The sequence below is a fragment of the Zootoca vivipara genome, chromosome 17 (assembly GCF_963506605.1).
Source record: "Zootoca vivipara chromosome 17, rZooViv1.1, whole genome shotgun sequence".
Classification (NCBI taxonomy): domain Eukaryota; kingdom Metazoa; phylum Chordata; class Lepidosauria; order Squamata; family Lacertidae; genus Zootoca; species Zootoca vivipara.
This window is the reverse complement of record NC_083292.1, coordinates 13,659,133-13,678,419: the sequence shown is the minus strand read 5'-3', so window position 1 is coordinate 13,678,419 and position 19,287 is coordinate 13,659,133. Positions and strand designations below refer to the sequence as shown.

General features: G+C 46.9%; 1 protein-coding gene across 10 annotated transcripts in view; it reads right to left on the bottom strand.

Annotated features, from left to right (window-relative positions):
* HIC2 (HIC ZBTB transcriptional repressor 2) overlaps positions 1-19,287 on the bottom strand; it is a 123,790-nt gene that overhangs the window by 39,609 nt on the left and 64,894 nt on the right. The gene's annotated exons all lie outside the window — the stretch shown is intronic.

The window sequence follows — 19,287 nt, the reverse complement described above, 5'->3', positions numbered from 1 at the left end:
AGCATGAATTTTACTATCCAACGAGACCACTGAGTCATAAAATGAAAGCAATAAATAATGTACTGCAGCCACACAATCAATCAATCAATCAATCAGTAGCTGAACTGGGGTTCCACACAGTCACAAAAACAAAACAAAAAGAGCCGCATAAATAAAACTGCAAAATAAATAGCAAAAACAGACAGACCGCGGTGTAACACTCAAATCGGAAGCGTAACACTCAAAACGGAGCACGTTCGGCTTCTGAAAAAAAGTTTGCAAACCAGAATGCTTAATTCTGGGTTTGCAGTGTTTGGGTTCCAAGTTGTTTGAGTACCAAAGCGTTTGAGAACCAAGGTACCACTGTACTGGCTTCTGCTAACTGACAGCATGAGCGCTCCCCTCCTCGCCAACTGATTATCCCTGGGGCAATGCAACCAACATAAAAAAATATTTCCTCCCTCTATCCTACAAGAAATGCCTATTGAGAAAACAAACCACCCCCCTTTTGCCTTCCACAGGGGCGACCCAGACAACGGGAGGGTGGTATGCAGAGCGATATGGATAGAGGCAGGGCCGGCTCTAGGGGTAGTCTGGGTGGCGTGGGGCGCCAGGGCACCAGCCCGGTAGGGGGGGGAGCCGTGCGGAAACCGTACCGCGCGCTGCGCCCACCCACCAGCCGCAGCAAGAAACGGAGCGGGGGCAACGGAGCGATCTCCGCACCATGGTGCCAGAGCGCCCGACATGCTTGAGACGGCCCTGGATAGAGGCGTACACACACGATGCTCCCTAAATCACAGTCCATCCCTCGCCCACCAATTTGCTCAACACAGCGTGGCAATAACCTTCCCCCTTCCCCAACCTCTGATAGAGAGATCTGTCTTGGAGCTTCTTGGAGCTGTTTCGGTTGCTAGCTTTGTCGGGTGATGGTGGTCACCCCCACCCAATCACAGTTCTAGAGTAACAGGTTCGCAATATGCCTTTAAAAAAATGTGTCAGGCAGGCTGGAAAGTTTTCTGCTCCCGAATGCTTTTAGACCCAGCCCAATGCAAATTAAAGGCCCAGAGATTTTGATATACAGTGGTACCTCGACTTACGAACGACTCGACAACCGAATTTTTCGACTTACGAATGGGGCAAATGGCCGCACGCTTACGAATGTCTCGACATCCAAACGGAAACCGTGGCGGTTTTAGATAGGGTCTAACAGTCCAGGCCAGGCTTCCTCAAACTCGGCCCTCCAGATGTTTTTGGCCTACAAATCCCATGATCCCTAGCTAGCAGGACCAGTGGTCAGGGATGATGGGAATTGTAGTCTCAAAACATCTGGAAGGCCAAATTTGAGGAAGCCTGGTCCAAAGCTGTCTGCGCTGCACTGTGATACCTGAAGAGGATAGTGGCCAGTTATCAACGAGAAACAAGCATGTCAACGCCTTAGGACCTTAACTGGTTCATTTCAATCAATCAATCAATCAACTCATCATAGCCAATAGAGCAAAAATTAAAAAGCACACAGCACCCAAGAATCTAAGAGGTAAACAAATTGCAGGGTACAACATATGAACAATCATACAATTGGTCTCTGAAGATTGTCCTTTCAGTTCACTGCTACCGATAGAAATTTACCATGGACAATGATGAGTTTTTATCTTCCATTAGATGTTAAGCATAAAATTGAACTGGCTGTTCTGGTAGTTTGGTCAACAAAGCATTCACCGTATACTGCCAAACTCCAAACGCCACAATTTCAGAACAGAAGGACGTGATCTATAGAACTAGAAAAGCAACATCTAAATCCGGCAATGGTAGAATTCGAATTTCAAAACTTTTCCAAATGTCATTACATACTGAAATCCAACTGGGAGATACTTCAGAATTAATAACAAAATCACTCAAAATTCACCCAAGACTAGAGAGATTCCACCAAACCATGATTCACCAGCAATTTACCAATTACTAATTCAACAATTAAACTCTGCCGTTATGAAAAAGGAAACCAAGTCGCCTTTCTTTTCTATCCCTTCCACAGCAAAACTGTAACACAGGTCTAGGCAGACAGTCCACCAATTCTAATATGAAACACATTTAGGTAGATAGGTCAGCAGAATATGAACATCGAAATATATTTTGCCAAGCCAATGCATATTTCTGATGGGAAAACGTTTCCCCCCTCACATCCCTTTCAGCTCTAATTAATCTCCGGTCATGGTGATATACTGAAAAGCCATGGTTTCATGGTTCAGACGCCTGTTGCGCCAATGATAAATGGTATTCCTCCATTAACAGCAGCATCACATATATAAAAGGCACCAGTAATAACCGGGGCATAATAAATGGAGCTCTGTAGCTCCAGAGATGGTAACTTCCATTAATAAAAATGAAGCTACACGGCACTTTAAGTGCTCACTCAACAACAGGAAATGTAAGAACATATAACAGGAGCCTTGCTGGAGGAGGCTAGTGGCCCAACTATGAGGAGGATGAATTAAATTTGTATACCGCCTTTTATCCGCAGGTCTCAGGGCAGTCCAAACCATAAAATTACAATATAAAAAACACAAAATCTAATGCAGTGGCCAACCGGTTAACTACGGGAAGCCAGCCTCGCATTCTGTGGCCACAGAGGTGGAATATACAGTGGTACCTCTACTAACGAATAACTCTACTTACGAATGTTTCTACTTACGAACGGAGTTCTGTCCGCCATCTTGGATGCGGTTTAGATAGGGTTTTTTCTACTTGCAAATTTTTAGATAGGGTTGCTTCGACTTACAATTTTTCTCCCAATGCATTCCTATGGGATTTGACTTACAATTTTTTTTCGACTTACAAATGTGCGTTCGGAACGCATTAAATTCGTAAGTAGAGGTACCACTGTAGCTTTATCCTCCAATTACTCCTACTCTCTCACAGCAGAAAAATCTGTGAGTGGCTCAAAGTAAAATAAATAAGTGTGAGCGAGCAAGCACATGTGTGCATGTGAGAGAGAGAGAGAGCAGAATCCTTAATAACTGCCCCCGACCCCCAGTCACCTTCCCTGTTGGTTTCAATGGGTACCCCAAAGTACTGCTATTATTATTATTATTATTATTATTATTATTATTATTATTAACATCTACTCATCTGACTGGGTTGCCCCAGCCACTCTGGGTGGCTCCCAACAAAATATTAAAAAACACTAATATCAAAATGATTGCAACCTTGTAAATAAGCGCCCGCCCACCCACCCCACGCAAATTGGCAAGCCTTCTGGGAGGGGGCTCTGGCAGAGAAGTACAGTGGTACCTCGGAAGTCAAACAGAATCCATTCCGGAAGTCCATTCGACTTCCAAAACGTTCGGAAACCAAGGTTTGGAAACTTGCGGTTCCAAAGAACGTTCTCAAACCAGAACACTCACTTCCGGGTTTGCGGTGTTCGGGAGCCAAAACGTTTGAGTGGCTATGCGTTCGTCAACCAAGGTACTACAGTACTGTAACTCCATGCTGTATTTCTAGATTGGGGATAGAGGCTTCTCTCCTCTGCCACCCCTTTTATTAAATCTCCAGTGGTAGGGCAGGGGGAGAAACCGCTGTCCGAAATCCTGAAGGGCTGCTGCCAGTCAGTGTAGACAACACTGAGCTGCATTGATCTGACTCGGCATAAGGCAGTTTTCTATACAGTGGTACCTCTACTTACGAATTTATTGCGTTCCGAACGCACATTCATAAGTCGAAAAAAATTGTAAGTCGAATCCCATAGGAATGCATTGGGAGAAAAAAATTCGTAAGTAGAAGCAACCCTATTTAAAAATTCGTAAGTAAGTAGAGTTATTCGTAAGTAGAGGTACCACTGTATCTCTCTTTGTACAGTGGTACCTCTACTTACGAATTTAATACGTTCCGAACACACATTTGTAAGTCAAAAAAATTTGTAAGTCGAATCCCATAGGAATGCATTGGGAGAAAAAAATCGTAAGTCGAAGCAACCCTATCTAAAAATTAGAAAGTAGAAAAAATCCTATCTAAACCGCATCCAAGATGGCGGACGGAGCTCCATTTGTAAGTAGAAAAATTCATAAGTAGAGTTATTTGTAAGTAGAGGTACCACTGTATCTCAGTCATTATCTGTACCAGATGAAGGGCTATTTTTTGAGAAAAAGAGGTGGCAGAATTCGCCATAAATGGTGCCCACCGGAGAGGGCAACTTATTTTCCGTGAGTTCTGGCTGAAAAAAAAAAGCCCTGACCGGATATGAAATCGTTTGGGGTTTTTAAAAACACCTTTACAAAAATAAAATAATACAAGAAGTTTTTAGCTGTTAAATCACCCTGAAAGGTTTTGCAGGAAACGATTCACAAATGAATGGGTACCTGGGATAGCTCAGTTGGTAAAGCACGACTCTTAATCTTAGCGTCGTGGGTTCGAGTCATGCACTGGGCGACATTGCAGGCAGCTGGGCTAGAAGACCCCCGTGGCCCTTTACAACTCTACAATTTTACTATGATTCCATGAAAGAAAAGTACATGTTTCGCAATGCTCCGCCGCCCCCCCCCCCCCGTGCGATCACCCGCTGCACACCAACTCACATTCAGTGGGCTGGGAGGAAAATGCCTGCCCACAAAAACAAACCCACCCCATTATCTGGGACTGCGCAGAGACCAAGAGAAAGATAATCCCACAGGAACAAAATAAAGCCAAGAATGTAGGACAGTAAAAGAAGAAAAATGCAGCAGTCGCAGTAATATTAAAGCAAATGAGCAAGTATCAGTCGAAACTGAGTTAGTACAGTCGGACCTTGCATCCCGAAAGCCTTGCAAGTTGAACATTTTGGCTCCTGAACGCCGCAAACCTGGAAGTGACTGTTCCGGTTTGCAAACGTTCTTTGGAACCCGAACGTCCGACGTGGGTCCCGCGGCTTCCGATTGGCCGCAGGAGCTTCCTGCAGCCAATCGGAAGCCGTGCTTTGAACGTTTTGGAAGTCGAACGGACTTTACAAGCCCCAGTTTGAATTTGTGTGCATTTTAGTTAGGGGCAAAAGTTGCCTTGTGCTGAGTCAGACCAAAAGGACATCTGCGGGTATAGGGCGGTCAAACACATTTAATTAACGACAGGCATAGGCATAGGCAAACCCGGCCCTCCAGATGTTTTGGGACTACAACTCTCATCATCCCTAGCTAACAGGACCAGTGGTCAGGGATGATGGGAACTGTAGTCTCAAAACAGGAGCGCAGAGTTTGCCTATGCCTGATGAACGACGACTACAGCCCAATACTGCCTGTGTTGACTGGCGGCATGGCTCTCCATGGTTTCATGGAGGAGCCTTTCGCAGTCCTGCCTCGGGGTGCTGTTAGGGACTGAACGCGGCGTATGCAAAGTGGTGCTCCCACCACTGAGCAACACAGCCCTTCCCCTCCACTCAGGACCACAAGACATTTTGCAGAACAGGAAAAGGGGCAAGAGAGCGAAAGCAGACATTCTGTTGCGTTCAACCCTCATCACCTGTTGCAAAATGCCAATTCAGATCAAGAACCAGAGAGGTAGAGAAAAGGGGGGGGGGATTAAGTGTGTGTGGGAAGGGGGTGTAAAGCGAGAAAGAGGAAAGTAAAAATTCCAAGATTGAGGACCCAGGATGGGGTGAGAGGAGGGCAGGATGAAACCGAGTGAGCATCTAAGATTACAGTGTACAATTTCTTGGCTCGTACCCAGCAGCTGGAAAGCATTCTATGGACTCAGGCCAAAATGTTAAGTTATTATATTCAAAAGACCATCTGAATTCTCCCCCCCCCCCCAGCTCAAACGAGGCCGGCTTGCGGCTCTCGTTTATGCTGTATATCAACTGAATATCAAACCGCATTTTCCGCCTCCTGAATAATAAAAGCTTGGTACTTTAGGCCTCCCATATGTTCTATTGTTAACATTATTTCCAAACACCCGGGCTGCTGCTCTGTTCCTGAGGGCTCCACTAGGCATTCCAGGAGTATTGCTTAAATTTCTTTTTTAAGGGCACAAACACACAAACACACACAGAAACCAGCAGTACGAAAACCAAGACAACGAGTTAAAAGCAGAAATGGAAACAACATTCGACGTGGAGAAGATATACCCCAGATGGAACTGAAAGCGATTTGATACACACAATTGCTGTCATTTTTTAAATGGTTGTATGTGCAATTGCTTTAAAACCGAAATTTATACGGTATATGCAATTGTTTCAACTGCTTTTTTTACATGTGGACAGAACTGCTTTTACTGCACAGCGAGTGAGGTGCCTAATGGGAAGGGATTAATAAACGAAGAACAGGTGGATCTATATATCTATGTAACTGTTATGATATTATAGTGTTTGTTTGCATGTGCAAAATCTATATGCAATTGATATTTGCAGTATTTGCAAAAGATTCAAGGTTGCCCCATGGGGAGCAATTAATAGAGGCAATAAATAGAGATTGAAATAAATTATCAGAGGTGGGTATCTAATCTTTAAGAGCGCCCCCCCCCCTGCTCTGCTCTGGGTTTTCTTAAGCCCATTGTAACATGCAAACTGTTTTCTGCAGGAGGCAGGCAGCGGCAGCTGGCAACAGCCATCCTTTGCCTCCCTAATCAGGAGGTGAGCGACGCCATAAACCAACCTAACAAAAGGAGACCACACAGAATCAAGTAGCTCACAAAGAGGAGCCCGGGCTGATTATGCCACTATTATGGGGCGGGGGAGAGGGAGAGAGAGAGAGAGAGAGAGAGAGAGAGAGAGAGAGAGAGAGAGAGAGAGAGAGAGAGAGAGAGAGAGAGAGAGAGAGAGGCGGCCTGTGAATTTAAACCAGGAATTCAAACCGCACCCGTACAGAGACATCACCTTGCTTAGCCGGAGCAGGGAGGTTCCCTTCATAAAAATGGGGGGGGGGGGGGAGAGAGAGCCAGGGTGTTTGCATCGATATGCAAACCATGCAAATATCAAATTATTTGCAACAAGCAAAGACGAAAGCCATGCGTCAATATTTGCACTTGAGGATCGCAAAACTTCATAGCTGACATCAGAACTCAAGGCAAACTTGGGGAGGGAAAAACCAGAGGTCTATGAAACTTTCCCGAACCCAATTCAAAGCCTGTGCGCGTAAAATAGGCATTTTAAACCCATTCATTCCGTATTTTAAATCTCCTAGCAGAGCTATAATTATAAGGGTTTATCCTGCTGTCAAATTTGCTTGAATTTTTTTAAACGGTTGTCTTGATTTGATCTATTTTTGGAGTTTGTTTTGAGCTCTACGTATTGTAGTGCTTGCTTCCTTGGGAAGGTATCTGCTCTGAAAGCCAGCTTAAGAATACATCAATGAATGAATGAATGAATGGATGAATGGATGGATGAATGAATGAATGACAGCTCAGCTGGTTAGAGCACAGTGCTGATCATGTCAAGGTTGCAAGTTCGATCCCCGTATGGAACAGATGCATATTCCTGCACTGCAGGGGGCTGGACCAGATATTCCTCAGGGTCCCTTCCAACTCTCCCATTCTATGAATGAATTACTACCGATACCACACATACACGGCTGAGCAATATAAGCAAAAGCAAATTTACAGGATCACTGGGGTGCAGAGACCTGTCTAACTGGGGGAGAAGCAGGGACTTTGTGGTACCGCAGGTGCTTTGCTTGAAGAAGGTCTCTGCAAGGAGATACACTGAAGAAGTGTGCATGCACACGAAAGCTCATACCTATGACAAACTTAGCCTCTAAGGTGCTACTGGAAGGATTTTTTTATTTTGTTTTGCCTACGTCAGACCAACACGGCTACCTACCTATAACTATTACTGAAATAAAGGCACTTTTTGACGATATTCTAATTTTCCGAGTTTCACCTGTAAGCTTATACACCTGAGTTTCTAACACTGCCCAGCAGGATGCATGGCTGTGTGGGGATTCAAACCCACCCACCCCCTTGGTCCCCTACATCCTAGAGTCCAGCAATCTAACCACTGCCCCATGCTGGCTCTTTTCACTTCTAGGAGATGCAAGGATCTCCAGTTCATAAAACCCTACATATGAATCTGGAGGTGGAAGGGGCAGGTTCGAAAGCATGCTTTTAGACACTGGAGCCTCCAAACCCGCTTTGAGACACCACCACAGCCCATCCCGAGCGCCAGACAAAGGAGGCACAATGCACCTAGTGTTGGACGCTAAGCCTTCCGCAGCTGACTGAATGCCACTTAAAAAGACCTCACCCAAAATTCCTGAAAAAGCATAACCGTCTCACACCTCATCTCCCCGGGGATCCCGGCGCATTCTGGACACCGAGTCTGCTCAAAACGTTTATTAGAAGGGAAGTTTCCGCCAGGTTCGAATCACAGGCCGGTTCACCTGAACTGCCGCCACCCACCCAGTAATTATTGACAAGGAAATTGGTTGGTGTTTCGTGTAGAGGCAGAAACACTGGAGGAACCTGCTCGGGTGGGGGGTGGGGAGTCAGGCCCATCTTTTCCACATACCGATCTCTTTAATCAGCGACCTAGCCCCCTGGCCCTGCCCCACACCCCTGAGGAGGGCCCGACGGACTGGGGTAAAGCACCAGGTTTGGTATATAAATAGTAAATCTCAGGAAACATCAAAACAGGAGACGCAGCGTGTAATTGTCAACAACAAAGATGATAGACAGGCATGCAGAGTACAGTCGTACCTTGGGAATTCGAACGGAATCCGTTCCGGGAGTCCGCCCGACTTCCAAAACGTTCGGAAACCAAAGCGCAGCTCCTGATTGGCCACAGGAAGCTCCTGCGGCCAATCGGAAGCGCCGTCGGGACATTCGGGTTCCAAAAATAGTTCACAAACTGGAACACTCACTTTCGGGTTTGTGCCGTTTGGGAGCCACAACGGCTGAGAACTAATTAAGCTGTTCGAAAACCAAGGTATGACTGTATCATGTAAAAATAAATGAATAGTACATCGCCACCTACAAGAACGATACAGAGTGCCATGGAAATGAGCTACAGGGCGGTATATAAATTCAATAAATAACAATAAATTGCATTGCGCAAAGCGCAGGCATATAACATTTCTAGGTGAAAATCCCACAGGGAATGCCAACGACGTCCTACTCGGAGTAGACCCACTGCAATGAATGCACCTAAGCTAGTCGTGCCTTAACTTCACTGGGTGAACTCGGGAGTCGGATTCCATAAGGTTTCAGAGCCTGGAAACTGCCATAAACCTCCCTTCTTAAACCTCACCACCTTTTGACTGCTTTATAGGTTTAAAGAGAATAGTAACTAGGAAAAGGCTTACCCTCTACCACCAGCCTGCCCTCGCAACATAAAAATCCCTGAAATCTAGCAATCAAAAGCTAAGGAGGAAAGGCTCTGCAGAAAGGGGATTATCTCGCTCTAGTCTAAAGCATGCAACTAAGGCGTGTTCAAAAAGTTAGAGTAGCCCAGGAGATTTTTTTTTTAAAAAAAGATATTTTCTCACCAAGGAAGCACCTTTGCGCTGCTCAATTACAACATGCAAAAAAGTAGGTATGAATAAGTCAGATGTAGGCCATAGTACAGAGGGGGGCGGGGCGGATAAAAGCACTTGCCCCTTCTTAAATTATATTCCTGCAGTGTGCAGAAGAACAGATGGACAACAAAAGTGGGTTCTGCAGGCCCTTATGGTGGCTAAGAGACTTTTACTGCAAGGCTAGAAGAACAAACATCTTATTGCCCAGTAGGATGAAGATCTCACTTATTTGCCAGCGTTTGAAATGAACAGATTATAGTCGTCAATTTCACTTAGATTGTCTCTATTAATCTATCTACAGTGGTACCTCGGTTTATGAACACAATTGGTTCCAGAAGTCTGTTCATAAACCGAAGTGTTCATAAACCGAAGCAAACATTCCCATTAAAAATAATGGAAAGTGGATTAATCCGTTCCAGACGATGAAAAACACCCCCTAAAGCTTCAATTTAAGATGAATTTCACTGTCTGCCAAGAGGTTTCCGAGGCCTATGGAGGCCTCCACGGAGGCATCGGAGCGTCCGCGACTGGGACGCAGCCACAGAAGCGCTCCGATGCCTTCACAGAGGCTAACTGCGTCTCTTTCAAAGCGGGTGGGGGGGTCCCTTTGGAAGCGCTTACCTTGCGCATAGAAAACAGCGGTGAGAGGCTTGGCTGCGCGGCGGTGGCGCTCGCAGCTCTCCTTCCCTCTCTACGTGGTGCCAGCCGGGCGACCTTTCTCCTCCTCAGAGCAGCCACCACCACCACCAGGCGCCAGGACTGGCTGGGGTGGCTCGCGGTGCGCCTGGCTCTGGTTGGAGTGGCGGCGGCGGCAGCAGCGGCGGCTTCTCTCAAGCCCGAGCCTCTCCACTCTGCAGGGGCGCAACGGTGAAGGCCCGGCCTCGCTTCTTTTGACCCCTCCGCGAGGCCGGGCCTTCAGCGTCGCGCTCCTGCGACGTCTCTCCACCTTCGCCGTCGCGCTAATGTGGAGAGGCGTCGCAGGAGCGCGACGGCGAAGGTCCGCTTCTCTTGAGCCGGCCTTGCGGAGGGCTCAAGAGAAGCGGGCCTTCAGCGTCGCGCTCCTGCGACGTCTCTCCACCTTCGCCGTCGCGCTAATGTGGAGAGGCGTCGCAGGAGCGCGACGGCGAAGGTCTGCTTCTCTTGAGCCGGCCTCGCGGAGGGCTCAAGAGAAGCGGGCCTTCAGCGTCGCGCTCCTGCGACGTCTCTCCGCCGTCGCGCTAATGTGGAGAGGCGTCGCAGGAGCGCAACGGCGAAGGTCCGCTTCTCTTGAGCCGGCCTCGCGGAGGGCTCAAGAGAAGCGGGCCTTCGCCGTCGCGCTCCTGCGACGCCTCTTCACATTAGCGCGACGGCGAAGGTGGAGAGACGTCGCAGGAGCGCGACGGTGAAGGCCCGGCCTCGCGGAGGGGTCAAGAGAAGCGAGGCCGGGCCTTCACCGTTGCGCCCCTGCAGAGTGGAGAGGCTCGGGCTTGAGAGAAGCCGCCGCTGCTACCGCCGCCGCCGCTCCAAGCACAGCCAGGCGCACCTCGAGCCACCCCAGCCAGTCCTGGCGCCTGGTGGTGGTAGCGGCTGCTCTGAGGAGGAGAAAGGTCGCCCGGCTGGCACCACGTAGAGAGGGAAGGAGAGCTGCGAGCGCCACCGCCGCGCAGCCAAGCCTCTCACCGCTGTTTTCTATGCGCAAGGTAAGCGCTTCCAAAGGGACCCCCCCACCCGCTTTGAAAGAGACGCGGCCGCAGCCGCAGGGCTCCTTTCCACACAGTTAGCCTCCGTGAAGGCATCGGAGCGCTTCTGTGGCTGCGTCCCAGTCGCGGACGTTCCGATGCCTCCGTGGAGGCCTCCATAGGCCTCGGAAACCTCGGGTTACTTACTTCCGGGTTTCGATGGTTCGTAAACCGAAAGTTCGTAACCCGAGGTGTTCGTAAACCGAGGTACCACTGTATCTATCTATCTATCTATCTATCTATCTATCTATCTATCTGAAGAAGAAGTATCTATCTGAAGAAGTGTGCATGCACACGAAAGCTCATACCTATGACAAACTTAGTTGGTCTCTAAGGTGCTACTGGAAGGATTTTTTATTTTTATTTTGACTGCATCAGACCAACATGGCTACCTACCTGTATCTATTAATGGTCACGTTTTAAATCAGGATAGAGAGAATATTCTTTACTGTTGATGTCAGGTAGCAATGGTTTTTGTTGTTTTATTACTACTGTACTTTTTTTTATTATATTCAAAATTAGGAGGCGGGGAAGTGTCAGCAAGGAAAGTACAATCTTGTGCATGCCAAAGTTTGTATCAAGGAACTATTTTCTAAATATCTGCTTCCACACGGCCGGTTCACCTGAGCATTCTGGGCTATCAATGCCGGATTCAGCAGTCATCCTGATTTGCTTGCACACAGCGAATGCGGAGGTTAGACGATGTCCAGCTTACACCAGGCATTTGTTCCGATTTGCTTGCAGAGAGGTTACACAACAATGCGCATTCATCCTGGTGTTTCTTGCAAGCTGTTTATACCCCTTCCCATTAATCTTTTGGCTGCCCCACACTTTTCAATCATTTCTCCATCCCTTTCTAAACTATAAACAAGTCATTAAAAACCAAAGTGTGGGGGGATCTGTTGTGCTTGGGAGACAAAGTGCTTTAATCCACTTTTAATGTGGGGGCCTAAAGCTCTGTTTGACTCTCTCCTGCAAAAATCTGATAGTCTGGAGCAGGGGTCAGCAAACTTTTTCAACAGGGGGCCGGTCCACTGTCCCTCAGACCTTGTGGGGTTCCGGACAAAAATATATATATTTGGGGGGGGGGGGTTTGAACAAATTCCTATGCCCAGAGGTGCATTTTAAATAAAAGGACATATTCTACTCATGCAAAAACAAGCTGATTCCCGGACCATCCTTGGGCTGGATTTAGAAGGTGATTGGGCCGGATCCGGCCCCCGGGCCTTAGTTTGCCTACCCATGGCATGGAGGCACCCTTAGGCTCTGGATGAGAATGGCAGCCTACAATTGATAGCTGCGTTTCACAGAAATCCCGGAGGTAAGGCATGATAACACAGAGGGGTGGCCATACAGTACAGCAAAAATAAAAATAAAAATGGGGTGGGTGGTGGGTGGGTGATGTCACTAGTAGAGGCTGCTCCTCCTTGCGAATAGTAGAGTGGAAGACAAGAAGGCTAACAGTAGGCGGAGACAGAACTAGTTACAGGCGGAGCCAACTAATTCCAGTTTTGTTCCGATCCTCCTCCCTGAATTCTAAAAAGCAAACATTGAGACAAAAAGGAGGAGGAAGAGGAATCTGACAGTCAGTGGTGGAATCTAGACACATATTAAAAACACTACTGCATTAAAATGCTTTTTTTTAAAAAAAGTTTTAAAATATATATATTGAATTTGCTGTAAGCTCACCATCACCATCTAGTGTCATGTTTTGATGCCGAAATAATCCAGCATCGCCTGAGCTCGGCGAGTGCAGCTTTCTCCCGATTGAAGTGCAGAGTGTTTGAGGGCCGGGATATTCGCAGGGAAACCAAAATGCTTGTTTACAAAGCTATTGTACTAACAACCTTACTCTATGCTTGTGAATCATGGACCACTTATAAACGCCGTCTCCAACTCCTTGAAAGATTCCATCAACGGTGTCTCCGAAAATTTTTACACATCACTTGGGAAGACAGACGAACCATTATCAGTGTACTGGAAGAAGCACAGATCACCAGTTTTGAAGCAATGATTCTTCAACATCAACTTCGTTGGACTGGTCATGTTGTGCAGATGCCTGATGACCGTCTTCCAAAGCAACAACTCTATTTCGAACTTAAAAATGGAAAGCGCAGTGCTGGAGGTCAACAAAAGAGGCTTAAAGACTCTCTAAGGCAAATCTTTAAAAAAAAAAATAGTAGTATAAACACCGACAACTGGGAAACACTGGCCTGCGAGCGCTCCAGTTGGAGAACAGCCTTTACCAAAGGTGTCATGGGCTTTGAAGACGCTGGAACTCAGGACGAAAGGGAGAAATGTGCCAAGAGGAAGGCACGCTTGGCAAACCCTCACCATGATCAAGTCCCATCCGGAAACCCACGGCATGTCCCCACTGTGGAAGGACGTATGGATCCAGAATTGGCCTCCACAGTCCCTTACAGACTCATTGTTAAGACCGTGCTCATGGAAGACAACCTTACTCGGCTATGAGGGATCGCCAAAGGCAGGGGTGGGGGATCCAACTCTCTCAACTTTCCTAAGTTTACTGGAGCGCTTGGCACCCCCCTACAGGTTAAGTCAGTCAATGTGTATCAATGATGGCTGCCAATATCACCACTGCATTGAGGGTCAACTCAGACAAGGCGCAAAACCACTTGCCGGGCGTTACGTAAACCAGCCCTATCCCTGCGCAAACGCTCCTCCTGATCAGCGACATGCAGGTTACCGACAAACTGTCTTGTGGTCAGTACATCTGAGCTCAGTGAGACAAGGGGCTGGGTGGGAAGGCAACCCGGGAGGAAACAGATAAGAGGTTGATTGAGCCAACGCGTGTGGTGAAGGAGAGGAGAGAGGTTCCCCTCCCTCTCTCATAATCCTAGAACTCAGGGGTGTTCCAGCAATGTGTGTGTGTGTGTGTGTGTGTGTACAGTCATACCTCGGTTTAAGTACGCCTCAGTTTGAGTATTTTCGCCTGGAAAACGGATTAATCCACTTTCCATTACTTTCAATGGGAAAGTTCGCTTCAGGTTAAGTACGCTTCAGGTTAAGTACTCCACGGACCGTCAGGAACGGATTAATCCACTTTCCATTACGTACTTTCAATGGAAAAGTTCGCTTCAGGTTAAGTACGCTTCAGGATATGTACGGACTTCCGGAACCAATTATACTCATACCTCAGGTTAAGTATGCTTCAGGTTGAGTACTCCGCGGACCCGTCTGGAACAGATTAATCCGCTTTCCATTACTTTCAGTGGGGAAGTTCGCTTCAGGTTAAGTACGCTTCAGGTTAAGTACAGACTTCCGGAACCAATTGTGTTTGTAAACCAAGGTACCACTGTATGTACATGTATCATACCTTGGTTTAAGTACGCTTCAGGTTGAGTACTTTCAGTTTAAGTACTCCACGGACCCGTCTGGAACGGATTAATCCACTTTCCATTACTCTCAATGGGAAAGTTCACTTCAGGTTAAGTACGCTTCAGGTTAAGTACAGACTTCCAGAACCGATTAAGTACTTAACCCAAGGTACCACTGTATATGTATATGTATATGTATATGTTATCTGAACTAGTCGTACCTTGGATCCCCAACGCCTTGCAAGTCTAACGTTTTGGCTCCTGAATGTTGCAAACCCAGAAGCATAGCTGCCAAGTTATCACTTTTTTAAAGGGATTTCCCCTTATGCTGAATAGGCTTCTTCGCGAGAAAAGGGAAAACTTGGCAGCTATGCCCAGAAGCGATTGTTCCAGTTTGTGAACGTTCTTTGGAACCCAAACATCTGAGCGGAGCTTCCTGCAGCCAATCGGAAGCCGCACTTTGGTTTCCGAACATTTTGGAAGTCGAACGGACTTCCAGAACGGATTCCATTCGACTTCCAAGGTACGAGTGTATTGCCGTTTATGAGTCCTTGGTTTTTATCACTACAGGTGTTGTAAATGGTTAAGAACATAAGAACAGCCTGCTGCATCGTGCCAACGGCCAAGCAGGTGCCCGTGGGGAAAACCTGCAAGTGGGGTCTGAGCACAAGAGCACGTTCCCCTCTTGGGGTTTCCAGCAGCTAGTATCCGGAAGCTGCCTCCAACCATAGAAGCAGAACACATATGATGTTACTAATAGCCATCAATTGCCCTCTCCTCCATGCAATTGTCCAATCCTCTTTTTAAAGCCATCGAGGTTGGTGGCCATCACAGCGTCCAGTGGCAGTGAGTTCCACAGCTTAACTATGCACTGCGCAAACTCCTTTCTTTTATTTGTCTTGAGTCTTCCAACACTCAGTTTCATTGGATGTCCATGACTTCTAGTCTCACGAGATAAGGAGAAAAACTAAGTATTAGTGTTGCGTGCAGTGGTTTGAGTGGTGAACTAGCACCCGCTGAGAGAGGGGGGGGTTCAAGTCCACACTTTTCCCTGAAGCTCACTGGGTGACCTGGGGCCAGTCTAACCTGCCTCTCAGCCTAACCTGCCTCACAGGGTTGTCGTGGGAATTCAATGAGGAGAAGGACTATGTACCCAACCTAAAGCCCCTTGGAGGAAAAGTTGGGTATAAATAAAATCAAACAGAACAGAACAGTATATAGGTGAAACTCGGAAAATTAGAATATTGTCAAAAAGTGCATTTATTTCAGTAATGCAACTTAAAAGGTGAAACCAATATATGAGATAAGATGCATGACATGCAAAGCAAGATATGCAAAGCCTTTATTTGTTGTCATTGTAATCATTTGTCGTTAGGTGGGTCAATTATAAATGGAATGTAATTAATGAAATGTAAAAGCGATGTTTATTTTTGTATTATTGCAACTATTTGTTTTATTACGGTACTGTGGAATTCCCAAAAGAAAGCATTTGTAAAAATTAAAAGAAAAATAAAAAATAATAAGTTGCATTACTGAAATACATGCACTTTTCGACGATATTCTAATTTTCCCAGTTTCACCTGTATAATAAGATAAAATTGCTTTCCAAAAAATGTGTAGATTTGGGGAAATTACATTTTTTAAATGTATTCTATAGCAGAAACTCATACTCAAATGTGGATCAATCTTGAGGAGGGAGGAGTGGGGGCTTTTTAATAAAAAAAATTGCACACCAGTGCAGAAATGTATAGAGCCGAACTTAAGATTGGAGGGAAAAGGAGAAAGCAACAGTGACTGGGGGGAGGTGCCTAGTGACTGGGGGGAGGTGCGGAAGACACCCCAACAACAACCCCAACCCCCCCCCAAATCCAGGTGGTAGACGCTGTCTGTGCTCAGACCACCTCGCAGGAGGCAGGCAGGAGTCCACATTTTTGCCTGATTGCATAGCTGTCTCTGCTGCCCATCTAATCTACTTAGAAAACTGGTTCTGAAGGATATGGCTCAGACATACTATAGCCACGTTTTTTGGGGTGGGGGAGAAGGGAGGGGGGAAGGAAAGACGTCTCTGCAGCTGCAAGAGATAAAAGGCAGAGAGAAACAATTTCTCAAGGGTTGCAACACCTCATTGCTCTCTCCCCCCCCCCCCCAAACCGCCCTTCTTTAGGGTGGGTACCCGGCAGATTTTTCCCGAGTCAGCAAAAAGGGCATGGCAAGGAGTGGGAGTCTCTTTCCCCATCGGAGGGGGGGGGGAACCCCACCCCTCTAAGCAGGGGCATGACACAAAAGCAACAGACTGAAAAGCCAGAGTCTGCAGAACCGGAGGGAGGGGCAATCCAAGGAAGGTTCAAGAGGAAACAGAAATTCCATCGCGAGGTCATTTTGGCATTGTCCTTGCATTTAAGACACCTGGATTTTTTTTTTCTTTGCAGGGGCAGGAGAGGAGAGGAGAGAAAAACAGAGTCCTAGATTTTAATCTCCAGACTCGCATGTTTCAACGTATGCTGCTTTGAACAAGGGGGTTGGTCGGCCTCGTTTTGCAACAGCACCCCTTTGCCAGTTTCAACAACCCTTTCGCTTCGAGTGGCTCAATGCACACACACACACACACCCCGACCACCCTCACTCTCGTCTAAAACCCTGTAACTTATTCAGACACAGTACAATGGTATCTTGCACCGGGGGGGGGGGGGCTCAGTTCCAAGGCTTCCACATACAGTACATGTGAAAATTGTGTACAGTGGTATATCTTCGTTGTCTAACAAATCGGCTCCTGAATGCCGCAAACCCGGAAGCGAAGTGTTCCAGTTTGCGAACGTATTTTGGAAGCCAAACGTCCGGCGCAGCTTCCGCTTGAGAGCAGGAAGCTCCTGCAGCCAATCGGAAGCCGCGCCTCGGTTTTCGGATGGTTCTGGGAGTCGAACGGACTCCCGGAACAGATTAAGTTCAACAACCAAGGTACCACTGTATATCCAAATGCTTGGAAATGCCCCTTGACTAGAAGGAGAAGGGGAGAGATCGATCAAGCCATAGCATTCCCAGAGCTGGTAAGCTGAGCAGGTCTTGCCTGGGAAAAGCATGGCAGGAAGCTTAAATGCTCTTTTTGTGTTGGGTAACCCAATCAGACCCAAGCGTGGAAAGAGCTTTTAAGTTTCGGTCATGAATAACTTCTGAAAGGGGTAACCTTGAAGTTATTTTCAGTACAATAAAAAGAAGAGAAGGCCAAGAGATGATAACTTTAAAGGTAAAGGTAAAGGGACCCCTGACCATTAGGTCCAGTCGTGACCGACTCTGGGGTTGCACGCTCAACTCGCATTATTGGCCGAGGGAGTCAGCGTATAGCTTCCAGGTCATGTGGCCAGCATGACAAAGCCACTTCTGGCAAACCAGAGTAGCACATGGAAACGCTGTTTACCTCCCCGCTGTAGCGATACCTATTTATCTACTTGCACTTTGATGTGCTTTTGAACTGCTAGGTTGGCAGTAGCTGGGACCAAGCAACGGGAGCTCACCCTGTCACAGGAATTCGAACCACCGACCTTCTGATCAGCAAACCCTAGGCTCAGTGGTTTAACCCACAGCGCCACCTGGGTCCCAATGATAACTTTAGCCCTCTTCAAATATCTGAAGGGCTGCACCACATGGAAGACGGAGCACATTTTTGTCTTCTGCTGATCTGGAATCGAGAAATAATTTAATGAGGGAACAAGCTGTTACAACAGCAAAATGGAAGTTGGTGGGCTTTTCCTCCTTGCAGATGGTCAACTGTCAGGGTTTCTTTAGCTGCAATTCCTGCATTGCAGTGGGTTGGACTAGATGATCCTTGGCAGCCCCCTTCCAGCTCTACAATTCTACAATTCTATTCTTCTGTCTTGCTTGCCGGGCAAAGCCCTTTAAGTATAGCAGCTCTGGAAGCCTAGGGATATTTGTGCAAGATCTCACAAGAGTACTACCCCAGGACTGACGTGCTGAGCGAGCCTTGCCCCCAAGCCCCCACCAGGCCAAAGAGCTTAAAAATTATTTCTGGGCTTGGAAACCCCAGTACAGCTTTTTAGCTCTCCACCTTTGCACAATTTCAACCAACCTCCCTTCAGTTACGCAAGGCCGAAATCACGCAAGTAAGATGTTCGTTAAGATGCAATAGTGCTGTACCGCTTGATCACTTATGGTCTCCAAGGAGTGCAGAAGGAACTCAATACAATGCAAGCATTTTAAAGAATCAGTTCAAACCTTAAGCATCAGAATTCAGTCTAAATGCCTGCTGCGCTGGAGAAATGCAAGAAATAAGTAAAAATAAAACCTGTAGACCTCTGGAAAACTATCAACAGGACTGTACGGAACAACCTTACATTTACAGAGCAAAATACAGTCATACCTCGGTTTAAGTACGCTTCGGTTTGAGTACTTTCAGTTTAAGTACTCCGCAGACCCATCTGGAACGGATTAATCCACTTTCCATTACTTTCAATGGGAAAGTTCGCTTCAGGTTAAGTACGCTTCAGGCTAAGTACGGACTTCCAGAGCCAATTACACTCATACTTCGGGTTAAGTACACTTCAGGTTGAGTACTCCGTGGACCCGTCTGGAACGGATTAATCCACTTTGCATTACTTTCAATGGGAAAGTTTGCTTCAAGTTAAGTACGCTTCAGGTTAAGTACGGACTTCCGGAACCAATTGTGTACTTAAACCGAGGTACCACTGTATCTTCTTGAATTATATACCCAGCACATGGAACCTTACAAAAGGACAATACAAGAAGACTAGCTGTGCCCTTATCACGGCAAAAAGA